Source organism: Ascaphus truei, chromosome 5 (assembly GCF_040206685.1).
Source record: "Ascaphus truei isolate aAscTru1 chromosome 5, aAscTru1.hap1, whole genome shotgun sequence".
Classification (NCBI taxonomy): Eukaryota; Metazoa; Chordata; class Amphibia; order Anura; family Ascaphidae; genus Ascaphus; species Ascaphus truei.
In genome coordinates this window covers 91,124,757-91,139,708 of record NC_134487.1, presented here as the reverse complement: position 1 = coordinate 91,139,708, position 14,952 = coordinate 91,124,757, and the positions used below count along the sequence as shown (strand labels likewise).

At 43.8% G+C, this 14,952-nt stretch overlaps 1 protein-coding gene across 2 annotated transcripts in view; it reads right to left on the bottom strand.

The window, feature by feature from the left end:
• Positions 1-13,732, bottom strand: part of CSRP2 (cysteine and glycine rich protein 2) — a 40,511-nt gene extending 26,779 nt beyond the window's left edge. Inside the window, exon 1 of one of the 2 annotated variants that reach the window (XM_075600205.1) lies at positions 13,714-13,732. The gene's annotated coding sequence lies outside the window, so the exon portion shown is untranslated. Of the gene's footprint in view, positions 1-12,971; positions 13,131-13,713 lie in introns of those variants that run through there. The other variant, XM_075600206.1, reaches the window with a different exon arrangement.
• Between the last annotated feature and the right edge of the window lie 1,220 nt (positions 13,733-14,952).

The window sequence follows — 14,952 nt, the reverse complement described above, 5'->3', positions numbered from 1 at the left end:
AAGGCGATTCTGCGTTTTTGGGGGGAATTGAAACCCTTAACATTTTGTGATAAGAACTTTAGAGCCATGTTTGTGTGTGTAGTGAGTCTCTGTGGGTGCGGTGCTTTTCCTTCCTACCCGTGCCTTGGATTTTCTGTGGCTGCCAGTAGCGGTGTTGCTGACCTCTTGACGTCGTGAGACCTCCTGTTGGGGTGCCTGAGGAGGGGGTGGGAAAACACATAGGGAGATGACAGGGAACATACAGCCTTGTAACAAGTACAGGGAAAACCAACTTGGTCCTAGCTGACCTATGGTTTACTGCCTGGGAAAACCGCCAGTACTCTGGATGCTCCCCTTTTTCTGTCCGAGATTGCGGGGTGTCTTCCAGATCACGGATTCCCAGGTCTTTGACCGGGCTGTGGCTTAAGGCCGCAGTCCAGCCCCAGGGGCACATGCCAACGGGTGGGGATAAGGGCAATCACCTGCCCCCCCCCGCCGGCAGTGTTAACATTATCCTGTGATAGCAATATTCCTAAACATCTAAAGTTTAAACTCAACTATGTAATTAGTTAACTAAAGACTATCCTCTAAGCTCAGTTGTTGCTGCTGTCTAACTTCTAGCGTCTACAGTGTATTAGCTACGCTATAATTTTTGGTAGACTTTTTTGCTCCTATTTCTCTTATACTGTCCCCTCTGCTCCCCAGCCGGGGAATGCGTGCACCGCTCTGCGGAGACCCCCCCCCCTCCTTGGCGTATCCTTCGTCGCCTCCTCCGATCCTCCGTTTCAAACGTCTGTGCCATTCGTTCCTTCCTGGTAGGCGCCGCCTCTGACGTCATTTCCCCTGCGACGGGGCTCTGCGAAGGACCGCCTCCCGACATCCGCCCGATCCAGTGCGCATAACCGCCTGCGCGCAGCTGAAGGAGGTGTGTCTCGGGGGTGGAGCTGAACGGAGCTCCCAGGTTTCGCGCCCAAACTGCGTCCGCCATTCTGATTTGGCGCTTCTTCATCAGCTCTTCCCGCGGATCGTATTGGGACACCATTTTGGTGAGTATATAAAGTCTCTCTTCCCTTATTCCTTTTTTCCTCAGATTTCTTGTATTTTTTAGCAGGGATTTTACCGCTTGGGCCCGGACCATCGGGAGGGGGCTGGGGGGTGACATTGGAGCTTGTAATCATCAGGCAACTTTTAGTGAGGGTGATAGTCTCTTTATTTGCAGAACAACGGGGGTAATAACAGTAACTCCTAGTTCTGCTGGAACTAGAAAACAGTCAGGAGACGCCTTCTTCAGGCAGGTCTTGAGGGTCTTGGTTTTTCCTGACGATGGCCGGCTGGGGAGTCCACCTTTTCCCATTCTGCCTGCCTTGGAGGGCGTTCTCCAGGGGCTTCCAGCTGCAGCACATTCGGTGTGTCCAGCCTTTTCAGGAACTCCTGACCATCTGACAAGTGCTTGAGGACATGAGACCGTCCGTGCTGCACCACAATCAGGGCAAAGGGAAAGGCCCATCTATATCTTACATTTTTGTCTCTTAAGATTCTAGTGACCGGTTGGAGAGCCTGGCGTCTGGATAGAGTGATCGGGGAAATGTCCTGATAGATGGCCATCTCTACTCCCTCAAATTTCACTGTAGGGGTAGCCCTGGTGATTTTGCAGATTTCTGCTTTTGTGGTAAAGTGGTGTAAGCGTAAGATTACATCCCGGGGGGGGTTGTTAGGCAGTGGACGGGCCCTCAGCGCTCGGTGGCACCGGTCCATTACCAGTTCTGTCTGTCTTTCCCGGCATTATGGAGGTCATCCATCTATTGAGCATTGCTTCAGGGTCTTGTATCTTCTCAGGGATCCCCCTAACCCTGAGGTTGTTCCTCCTGTCGCGGTTTTCGCTATCCTCGTGGCGTTCTTCCAATTCAGCCACTTTCCGTTCCAGTGTGGTGACCCTGGAGTCTGTCTCTTTTTGGCATCTAGTGGACTCCTCCATTTTTTCCTCCAAGTCATTCGTGCGGGTTCCGATGTTTAAAATGTCTTTCCGCAGGTGTTCCACCTCACCTCTGAAGAAGGTTTTAAGGTCGGAAAGAAGCTGCGCTATCTCCCTCTTCATAGCGCCTGTTGGGTCGTCCGTCCCTACTTCTATCTCCGGTGCGGAGTCTGAATCCGATGCCGCCATGCTGTCCGTCTCCCTAGGCTTTTTAGCCCCCACAAAGTAAGTGCGGACATCTACCTTGTTTTGATTTTTTTCTTGTGGCCGCCATGTACTTTTGTGCTGTGGGTGTTATATTATTGATTGCTGCTATTTCGCTGCTGCTAAGTTGAGTTTTGCGAACAATATTTATTTAATTCCTGCCGGCGGGTTACGGAGCTCTCAGTTCAGACCTCCATCTCCGTTCCTGTCGCGCATGCCCAAATCTTTTCCTTTTAATAATAAAGTTTTCAATTCTGTGAAAAATCTCATAGTGGGGTTATGATCTAATATTAAGTATCAGTATCGTTAAGAATTCTGTTGGCGTCACCTACATTAAAAAAAACTCTGGCCCACAACAACCACCCCATCCCCTTGTTTTATTACAATGTCATAACTTTCTATTAGACTTTCTAATGCTTCACTTTCTTTTCAGGTTATGTTTAAAATGTAGTAGATTGTTGTGTTAATTTATTAAAATCACTAGTCACCAAATGATAAAATACCTCTAAAAACAACCTTTTTAATGGCTGGCATAAAAAGTGGATTTAGGCTTTAAATTTGGTGTGTTTAAAACTCTCACTAGTCCTATTTAATGGTAACTGTCTCATTGACATCTCTCCTTTTTGTGCGACGCTTGATTTAAAAAAAAAAAAAAACCTCTCTATGGTCAATTTCCTTAAAAATTGATTAGCATCAATAGAAAGTTAAAAAAAAAAAATTGTTGGGGCCTATAGTTGGTGCAAATGTGAGGCCTGTTGGGGCCTATAGTTGGTGCAAATGTGAGGCCCTTAGATATTACATTCTGTTGAAATTCAGTTAGTTTTAGTTTACTTAAATTGAATATATTGCATGTTTTCTGTGTGTTTATGTTTCCCCGTTTCAATAAGTTTTGTCTTCCTCCAACCCTTTTTTTTTATCCCACAGGGGGTTCCATTTCTTTTAATGGGGAAACCCGATTCTCCTGGTTTCTCACAAATCTAAAAATCTCCCTGCCCCCCCCAAAAAAAACCCCACACACAACAAACCCCCACTCTTGTCCGAGTTTGTTCATGATCTTTACCATGTCGTACATCTTTAGGATTTTCTCAAATCTCTCTCTTTGTTTGAAACATGGTAAGAAGGTTCTTCTCTTTTATACAGAGATTTTTGATATCTAACGCTTTGAAGTGGGTGATTCTCTATCCATTGTGTCTAAACCACTTCTTATCCCTTCCTCTCTTTTCTTGTTAATATGATTATGATACGTGCTCTCTCTTGTTGGATTCTTAAAACTGAGTTTCAAAATAATTTTCTCTTTCTAAATTTCTATTAGTACTCCAGTTTTTAAAGTTCCCTTTGGCATAGTCTTCTTCGTCTCGTTTAAATTTATTCTGTTTAGTATTGACTATATTTTTTTTTCTGTAAAATCTTACCATTTTCTTTAAACACTGAATGTTCTAAAGGTGGCTCTTTTCTCTTTAATGGCATGTATTTCTTAATCTAAAATGGCCATTTTCTTTTTCTGCTGTTGATTTATAAGTTTCATAAATTCGTGTGATGTATTATCAAGGATGCTTTCCCATGCACCCATATCAAAAGAAGGATTTTTCTTAATCCTCTGGAAAAAAATTTGTTGGCCAAATATTTATCTTTAAAAAAACAAAAAAAAAAGCAGCTGCCATAATCCAGATTGGATTGAAAACATCCCATATGGACAGCTTCGCGGAATTAAGAGAAACATACTGAATTTATCGTCAGAAAATACAGCCCCACCACTAGAGAGAAAGCTAAGAATAAGATTGATAATGTTGAGAAAAAAAGATTAATGGATAAAAATAAAAGCAAAAATTAACAAAAATTTTAATGTCTTTTTTAAACGCAGTATAACAGAAGCACCCAAAATAAAAAAATATATTATGTAAACATTGGCATATCTTGAAGAATGAGGCCGTCCTTAAAGACCATATACCTGACAGACTTCCTGTCCTTTTTAGGAAAGCCCCAATCGTAAAAGTAGACTGGCCCCAACCACCTTTTAAAAGAAAATAGACAACAAACCTACATGGCTCGATAAACCCAAGGGTTTTATGGATGTATTACAGTATGTGCAAAGCTTGTGCACACAAAGACAAGGATAAACTACATTTTGTATCAAAAAGTACTGGTGAATCTTTCAATATAGAAGAATACAATAATTGCAAAACAGAATTTGTGATATACATCCTAGAGTGTCCCTGTGGCCTTCAATACATAGGGTGCACTCCTATACCTCTAAGAGTGCGAATTCTAGAGCACCTGGGGAATATAAAAAAAAAAGTGTTCTATCACACAATGTGTCTAAACATTATAAAATTCACAATAATTCGGACCCAAAGAAGTTAAGTTTTAAAGGCATAGAGCACATTCCCATACATTGGAGGGGAGGAAACTGACAAAGTCTAGCCAAACGAGAAACCTTTTGTATCCATAAGATGCAGACCTTAATGCCAAAGTGTTGAACGTCGATATTGACACTGGTGAATTTTTAATGTATATTTATCATAATGGTATTCACTGTTCTTTTATACCTTTTATTAAATGTCTTTCATTCATCTGTGCATCTTTTAGTGAAAGAATATTCATTTCAATGGTATGCACGGCCATTGTATTTGGTTGCTTTTTATTTAGAATGTACTACTATATTTAGCTTGTTTTTATAGATTGTGTTTAACACTCGTTTCCCATTTATTCTTAGCTATTTCATCACGCGTCAATATTATTCATGTATTTATTAAAAATAGTGTAAGTAACAACTTTGACAAAGACAACTTTGGAGGGGGAGGGGGGCTCGGGTGAGTTGCGCTGGCAAGGAGGAAAACTTGAGGGGGGGCTCGGGTGAGTTGCGCTGGCAAGGGGGCTATTTTGGAGGTGTTTGGAGGGGAGGGGGGGCTCGGGTGAGTTGCGCCGGCAAGGGGGACTAACAAAATGGTGTGTTTGGGGGGTGGGAGCGGGACAGCAGAGGTCACTCCCCCCCCCCCCCCCCCCCCCCACCCAGTGTAAGAGGGAGCGTGTGAGACAGTCAGTAAATATGTGGTGGTCATAACCTTTTTTATAAATTTATTAACAATTGTTTAATCTAAATCCCTACATGGATAATAAACACAGACAAAAAAAAAGTTAAATGAACAAGTATAAATATTTATTGAACTACATTGGTAACATAACTTTTTTTTAAACTTTAATTTTAACTGAAAACGTTATAGTTTGAAAATACATTTCTAGTTATCCGCCTCAAATTCGGCCACCGCTTCGAAAACAAGTTCTTGAATTTTTTGCCGCAGCCGAAGCTTTGACAATTTGTCCAGAGGCATGACATATGGAACCAAGCTTTTAAAGAACTCCAGTTCTTCGTTAGTAGTCATCATGGCTTGCATCAAACCGTATTATATTTTTATTTTATTTGGACCATTTTGCGCTTCAAGTCTGTGTTGGGACGCTGCTTTTTAGGTGCAGGTTCCAGCGTTGAAACTGAAGCAACAGGCTCTGAGCTCGGGTCATCGTCAACAAAGGACAACTCCACGAAAGGCTCTTCCTGGCTTCTGGGTTCTTCCAAATTTGAAGAGGATTTGGCTGGCAGCATTTGCTCCTTCAGAAAGCTCATCAGTTCGAAATATGGCCACGTCGATGGTCCTTCACCGATGCATGGTCCAGGGTCCCATGAACGTGGTGGGTTGCACTTCTTCAGCTCCCGCCAGTAGCCATACCGAAGGTTCTTCCACTTCGCCTTTGCAATTGATGCTACAAAAAAAAAAATGGCATCAATTTTGATATAAAATTCATTTTTTATACTATGGATACTATCGATTGATGACACATGTATACAGGCGTATGGGTATGCTTTTGGCGGGAAAGAAAAATACACATGTATACACATACCTGGGGGGAAAATACATGTATACAGGCGTATGGGTATGCTTTTGGGGGGGGGGGGAAGGCAAATACACATGTATAAGCATAAAAGGGGGGAGAAATACTTACGTGATGTGTTCAGTAGCTGCGCTCTCTCTTTCCAGAGCTTATTGTGGACATTTCTGTCATGATAAGTTCTGGAACGTTGGTTCCACAATGGATCTCTGAGGGAGACCTCGTTGATCAAGTCCTCAATAAGTGCTGGATCTATCACAGAAAACAAGTCACAGCACACAAGCCACAGCACACAAGTCACAGCACAAGGCACACAGAAAAAGAATCACAAAAGTTTTACTTACATGTATCCATTTTTCTGCTTCACTTACCTGTGATTGGTTGTTGGCCGCCACGTGACTTGGAACAGAAATCCCGTCGGACGAAAATGCTGCTTCCTCAGCACGCCTGCTGACGCTCACGTGAGCCCCCTCTAAAGACATCCTCATGGAGGATGCAGGGGCTCAGCGCGGAGCGTCAGCACTGCTTAGCGCGGCCTGTCCTTCTATGGACTCGGCCTTATGGTGTCTTACAAGAGACAGTTCAGAGATCACCTTTGCTTCTTTATCTTGGTCTGCAATTGACTAGCATTATAAACATGCACTACAGACCTATACAAATACACACTGCAGAGAGGTGTAGCCATGCATGTAAAATGGTCTGCAGTTGTCTCTTCTGCTGGCAGTAGACCTGGTAAGTTACAGGGATGCCAGCAGTAATCATGGAGGTTTGCCCTCACACCCTGGTGAGGTGCCCTATGTATGTATGGGAGTGGCTACATGCTCTGAGTCCACAGTTAGTGACACCAGAGATGTGCCTGTTTCCTGAGGTATATAAGGCACAGCACTGATAAAAGTTAGTTGTTGGAGGGAGAGCGGTGGAGAGAGTTACAGGAATAAGTCTGTGATGAGACTTGGGAAATGAAGGGCCCACTAGTGCAGTAACTAGTGGCCCGTTTCTACATCAAGCCTGAGAAGGCCGCACTGTGTCCAGGGACCTGGCACAGGGGTGATCTCCCTACGGGGAGAGGGGATCCCACTCCATTGGGAGGGCGTACCTTTTCAAGGGACAGTACGGCGAGATGTGCAGCTGAGCTACACGCTGCAAGGTGCAGTATGTCCATACCAACATCAATAAAGATGCCCTGTTCAAAGACAACCCCACTGTGCGAGTGAGAAGTTACTCTCCAGTGGAAGTCACCACCAAGAAGGAGTTCCTCATCAGACCCATCTCCCTGCGGACGCAGAGATCCTGATGAGGTGGAGGCGCTGCACGTGATATAGGTAGGACTCGCACACACTACCTCAGTTGCCTGTCTGGGTTGATAATCCCCGAACACCATCATGCGGGAGACTCAGGAGTCCTGTTGCCGACAGGTGCACCACCAGACACGACCATGTAATGGGGGCTGGATAGACCACAGGGGCCAATATGAGATTGGGTGGGTCATGCTAGAGGGAATACCCGTTACAGAGGGATTCTGGGAAATGATACAACAACTGTGTGGACACACACAAAAACAAAATAAACGTAAAGGGAGGGTGCATAACATTCAATGATGGATACAAAAAAAAAAAAAAAAAGGACAGGTCACTCCTATACTCCCAGAAAGTGAAATATATATATATCATCATTAATGTGAATCACTATCCGTATTTGAGTGTATATATATATATATATATATATATATATATATATATATATATATATATATATATATATATATATATATATATATATATATATATATATATATATATATATATATATACATATACACACACACACACACATATACAAGCATATACAAGCATATAGTAATATTTCCATTTGCTATATGCCTTCCTATGGAGGGTTTGTCACTTTTTTACTCGCATAACTCCACATATACATACATACATACATGCAGTGGAAGTGTATTGTGTGTGTATTTACCTACGCACTCACTCCACATTTCAGTAACATACATATACATCTAAATAATATTCACATATACACATTTGCTATAAATGGAATTATTACAATTTTACATTATATACACGTGCAATGAATGGAATAAACACTGTAATAAGTTTGAAATCACCTATCCGAGCTGCTATTCATGGCTGATCCCTTTTCTCCAGCTTCCTTGAATGTACTATGAGGAAGATCATGTGACCAGAAAATAACAGGACACTTATGCTAGTGCACGTTTAGAGAGAGGGAGGGCAGTGCTGACAAAGGGGTGTGCCAGGGCTTGTGACAGGACATGAAGGGGCAGTGCCTTAGCAAATGCTTGTGTAAATAGAATACAAGAAAATTGGTTTTTCAAATTTGTTTTTTTTAAAAACAGAAAATGCTAAAAGTATTTTTTCTTACTACAGAACTGATTTATTTAAAAAAAAACACACATGCAGGATATTGAGTGAACTGCAGCTTTAAACTCTCTAAGGCTTGTACATTGATATAGAAACGGGTAGTTTCAAAGCATCTGGAAAAGATTTATTTCAGGGAACACCAATGCTGAATTAGGCTTTAACAATATATGTTTTAATGTCTTTTTGATTCAATAAAACTTTTATTATTTTGACTATTAGTAGAGGTTGCGTGCATCCAAGGGTTATCTCTCTCGTAAATTCACAGTATCCTCTCACCCGGATAGCACCCTTCTAGTACGTGTAACCATGCTGTAAAATGGCTACAGTCATCTCTCCTGCTGACAGTAAGGCCTGGTAAGTTATGGGCATGGCAGCAGTAATTATGGAGGTTTGTCCTCACACCCTGGTGAGGTGCCCTATGTATGGATGGGAGTGGTCACATGCTCTGAATCCATGATTAGTGATGTCAGAGTTGTGCCAGCCCCCAGAGGATACATAAGGCACAGCACTGCTCAAAAGTTAGTAGTTGCAAAGCTGTTCAGAGGTTATGTCAAAGGTTGTTGCTGAGCTGGTAGTAGATGATGAAGCAAGGAGCAAGTCTGAGTACAGACTTGGGAGGAGACAGCTCATAAGACTGTGACCAGGGACCTGGCACAGGGAATATCTCCCTAAGGGGAGATAGGGAATCCACCAATTTGGGAAAGGACACCTTTCAAAGGGAAGTGCGGTGAACATGAGCGGCTGAGTACAACCGCTGTGAGGGGCAGCTGGCCCGCCGCAAGTCAATAAAGATGATCCTGTTAAACCATACCCTCGTGTGTAAGTGTGGAGTGATATCACATAGAGGAGTGCACCACAGAGGAGTTCCTCACCAGGACCATCCACAAGAGGACGCTGGGATCCTGATGAGGTGGAGGCGCTGCACGGGATATAGGTAGGAGTCCAGCACACTACCTCGGCTACCTGTCTGGGTTGGCAATCCCCACACAACATCATGCGGGAGACTCAGGAGTCCTGTTGCCAACAGGTGCACCACCAGACACTACACTGTAATGGGGTCTGGTTAGACCACAGGGGCCAATGTGAGATTGGGTGGGTCAGGCCAGGCCAGAAAATCCATTACATACGTAATTAAACATACTACATGTAAAAGCTGAGCAGTAACCCCTTCTCGTGTTGCAACATTTCTGATCATCTATCCTCACAGTTTGAGTAGTGGTAGTTTATAGGTAAGAGATCTGTTTTTAAAGTAGAATAGCCCCATTAGAGCCCAATAGCCATGCCCAAGGAAAGTGATGTTGTTATCTCCTGGTGCCACAGTCACTGAAATGTCAGAAGTCTGTCTGCGATAGATAGATCTCACCACACACAAGTGACTGTGATCCAAGGCGTTTGTTGGCTTGAAGGCATCTTCTGGAATAGCCCCACTTTGTAAATATGACCCATTTTTACCGTTACTACTTTATAATTAAATCAATATTTAGCTAAGTTAATAAAGCAGTACAGATTGCACATCCCCTTAAGATTCTCTTTGTAGTGTGACCAAGCCTGAAATATATAGTAAATTAATATGAAAAATAAGTGCAATAAATAAAGCAGCAGTCCATTCACCACATACTGTACGTATGTGAACCACGAGTTCTCTCACTGTGTTACTGGATCTCTGCAGGGTACGTGCGACTCCATAGCTCAGGGATATACATTTTTCATATGGGCATTTGACCCCATGAGAAGCTTTCTGCAGTAAGTGAATCAGCAAGGCAGACATTTTCAGTAGTCTTTACTGATTGGCTCACTGAAACCTTCCGGCTGACCACCATTTGATCAATCCCAGAATTGACAAGGTGCATGGAGAAATAGGTTTAAGAGCTGTGTGCCACTAATTTACAACAAAGGTGTTCTTGCACTAGAGACCAACCTGTTCAAATAACTGGAAGAAAAAAAAGCTCAAGCAGCCCAGATTGCCGTTTTAAAGAAGGTGCAATCCTTTGAAGCCAGCACACAACCTATTTTCAACAAAGAAAACAACCCAATTGGCTTAATTAAACTTAACTAACTGGGCAAAAATAAAAATATAACAGCTTGTGTTTTGTCTGGAAATTGCATTTCTTTAGGGGCTGTTTTGTCAATCAAGTATTTTCTTGGAGCTATCCAAATGTGTAAAAATCTGAGCACAGCTTTCGCAAGAATATGGGGCTACAAACAAAAAAACTAAATTAAAAACACCTTTATTTACTCTGGTGACACCATGGACACAGGTCAATAACTCTATCTGATCGACCCGTTTGTCCATGTTGTCAGAGTAAATAAAAGGTTTTTTTATTTTATTTACTTTTTGGTTTGTAGCCCCATATTTTTGCGAAAGCTGTGCCAAGTTTTTTACCCATTTGGATCTCTCCAAGTATGCTGTGAACGTGATGCACGCACGGATACCGAACTGCCTCAGACTGTGAGTACATCTTCCTCTTCTTTATGCATATGGAGACAAGTGTGTGTGTGTGTGTGTGTGTGTGTGTTGCTCTAGAGAGGTTGTCCACAAAGGTGATAGGACTGGGTCAGACTGTTTATATACAGTTTGTCCTAGTATACACCATACAGTAGGACTTTATACACACATACTACCCTTTCATCTGAGCTAATCTACACACTAAATCATGGATACTCACTGAGGCTCTTATGTACATCTTCAAGCAAATTGAATATCCTGAGCTGTTATATATTTATGATCATTGATTCATGGATCTTGAGCACTGATATCTAGAACTTTGTTCTTTTTTCTCAACAAGTATTTTCTTTATCGTTAACCCAGAGGTGTGCAAAGTGGGGGGGCGCAAGATTTTCCTGGGGGGGGGAGAGAGCACGGGACCTCTGCAACCGCCCGCTCCCCCCCCCAAAAAAACAAAACAAATCTCACACACCCCCGTTTGCGCACTTGTGCCTTAACCCATTGTCCTTGTGCTTATTGAACATGAACATAGTTACAGACAAATGGGAGTAGCCACACACCAAAAACAAAAAACAAAAAAAAACACACACACCTCTCACCTTTACAAACTAATGCTAAATGAGAATTATTGGTGTCATATTTTGGTTACAAAAAAGGCCTCAGTCAGCCTTTAAACAGGCCACTGACATTAGTTTTGACTTCGTACTGTTTACTGACCCCTTAACTTTTTTGGTGCCCTTATGACGTACCTGTACATCACAGACCCCACCTGGCAGGCCCATTGGATCTCTGGCACGGAGTAGGTAAAAGGTTCTTTTACACTTTTGACTAATGTCATACAAGTCTGAGTGAATCAATCCGTAATTGCAACTTCATTGGGTATCCTAAGATTGACTGTCACTTGATCCTCCCAGAAGTCATGTAATCACTTAACAGATGCAGGACCAAAACACAATGAAATAATAGCCAAGTTGGTAGTCAAACAAGAGGGCGACTACGATGGAAGTTTACTGGGAGACACTGCTGTTTATAAAAAAAAAAAAAAACACCCAACACAACACACACGTAAAGCAATTCATGTGATCACTTTGCTAACAAAAGCTTCAATGTATTGCAAAGCAGCAAAATGGTTAAATGACACAGGCAAGAAAAGTAATCACCCAGCACCGCTGTCTGTATGCTCACAATTTTATCATCCACACCCAACATGACTGATAAAAGGATTTTCAAATGACCATAATAAAACAAATATTTCAAACTGGAGGTAATCATACCAAAAATGTTTTTTAAAGTTGCAATGTTACACAAAACAGAGGTATACAGATTAAGGAAAGTGGTGCAATTGATCGGCAAAAAAAACCACACACACTTAAGTTATGGTGGGTAAAAAAATAAAGTGACAAAAACCCTCCACATCAAAGCATATGGAAATATTACTGTATGCTCATTTAGACATGCAAATGAGCATGCAGTAATATTTCCAAAAAAAAAAAAAAAAAAAAAATTATATATATACACACACACACACACACACACACACACACACACACACACACACACACACACACACACACACACACACACACACACACACACACACACACACACACACACACACACACACACACACACACACACACACACACACACACACACACACACACACACACACACACACACACGGTATATATAAAATTAATAGGATTTTTTCCCTTCATTGAATCTGGTACAGTTTATTTTACACATAGACCCCCCATTGAATAAATCAACATGGTAACTGGTAATTGTCTGACCGCTTTTTAAAGCCAGTGTAGCACACCAACTTTGGGCCACTGAAATACTACAATATTATAGGATGTCCCCGTCTCACTTTGCAACATGGAATATCTAAATCACCGCAAACTCAGTAAATTGCTGCTCAATACCCTGACAATCCGGTTTTAATAAGGCACGTGTCTTACAACAGGGAGAGTGTCATGAACCGACCCGTCTTTTGCATGAACAGGTATATATTAAACGTGAGAACTATGCCAGTCCTCAGCTTTCATTCCCTTAATTAGATTCTCAATACTAGCTGCTCACAAGTACTTACCAGGAGGAGACAAGCACACCCACCACGGTTCAGCTCCTGTCTGCCTGAGCAAGTGAATGCGTCTGTTCTCTCCCGCTGTGCAATGCTTGTATGCGTCTGCTGGGCGGAGTCTGGGCTTATATGTCACACATCACCATTCGGAATATGGGAGGTGTGGGAGAGGGAGAGACTAAAAAGCTCGCACACTGCCACATACTCTTCATTCCAACCCTCTCACATGACATCAGGCTTCCCACTCTCACTGAGGTTTCATGTTAACCCTTTCTGTGCAGGTTGCAAGTCTCCCCAGCTGCGCACTATCGTGGTTAGTAACTGCTGTCGCATAGCTATTGTTGCAACTCATGCACATCAGTGATTGAAAAATAGTCAGTGTTTCAAATGTTGTCCACCTGTAGTAAGAAAGCCACCACTTGGAAGAATGAAGGCAGTATTGTCCTTACACTGTAGATTAGGAGGTGCCATATAAAACGTGCTACATTTTATTCTGCATCCAAACCAGAATACTGGAACATTTTAAATTACTATAGGTATGTGAAAAATGTAAAGATTCAGTAGTTTTTAATATATATATATTAAACCATTTGTTACATTTTCACATGGTGGAGAGTGCGCTTCTTTTATATATGTAATACCCCTACACCCACCCGGCTCCAGAAGATAGGGTGTACACACAATCAGTCTCTCTTGCACTGCAAACAAGATTTCTACCTGCTTCAGCATAGTGTAGCTGAGCCAGTTTTACCTTTGTCTCAGGGCTTCTCCAGTGGATCCAGGCCAAGGCTGTAGTGAGGAGTAGAATAAGTAGAAAAGGGCGCCAGGAACTTTTAAAACAGGATGCTTGCTTTTATTGTCAGCAGGATCAGCATAGCACACAGCATAGACAGGACAGGTTTTCGGCATGTATATCTTGCAGAAATTCCCCCTCTGCCTGCAGTTCCTTCCAGGACCCACACTGACCCTGGCTAAGGCCCCGCTGCCTCAGACCACGCGCCCGCACTGCAGACAGGCGGCGCATGGAGAGGCACTTGACCGCTATATGCGGTCTGTAGGGAGCGGGGGGGGGGGGGGCGTGGTTTGAGCAGAGGGCTCTCCGTGCTGTCCCCCCTTCTTCCCCTCCCCCGTCGGTCCATCCGTCCCCCCATGGGTACTGAGCACTGGGGTGTGTGGGGGGGACAGCAGCCCAGCACAGGGTGAGCCGGTTTTCGCGCGGGGAAGGGTTAATGGAGCACCCCTCTGCAGGTGTCTGGCTGGGGAAGGGTTAATGGACTGGAGCAACGTTTTACAGGTCTGTGGCAGGGGAAGAGTTAGAAGAGTTAGTGAAGCAACCCCCCCCCCCCCCCCCCCCCCCATCCATCTGCTGCTGGCCGCAACCTCCCCAGCACTCGCAGCCTGAAACGGGCACCAGAGCTCTAGACAGCTTCCCTCCTCCCCCTTGCCCCCTCATTGGCTCCCTGCCGCACCACGTGACGCGTCCCCGCTTGGGATCACGATCCTCGTGTATCCCCTGCTGGCTGACGCGTTGCAGTGTGCAGCGAGCCTTGCAGGGAGGGGGGGACTGGGGCTGGCTCGGGAGGAACTCATGTCCGGTGAGTGACGCGCACGTGGCCGCGCTGTCGGAAGCAGCGAGACCCCGGCCTAAGGATGAAGCAGGCTCAGCCCCATACCCCTACACCAGGCCTGCACAACTCCAGTCCTCGAGGGCCGCAAACAGGCCAGGTTTTCAGGATATCCTTACTTCAGCACAGCTGGCTCAATAAGTGGCTCAGTACGACAGCCACTAATTGAACCAGCTGTGCTGAAGTAGGGAAATCCTGAAAACCTGGCCTGTTTGTTGCCCTCGAGGACTGGAGTTGTGCAGGCCTGCCCTACACTGATCTAGACTACAGCCCTGCTCCCTGCAGCATGGGAACCTCTGTTGCACCAGGCACATAGCACCTGTCTGCCCCAGCACACTCTTTCTCTCTAGGGTGTGTCCTCACCT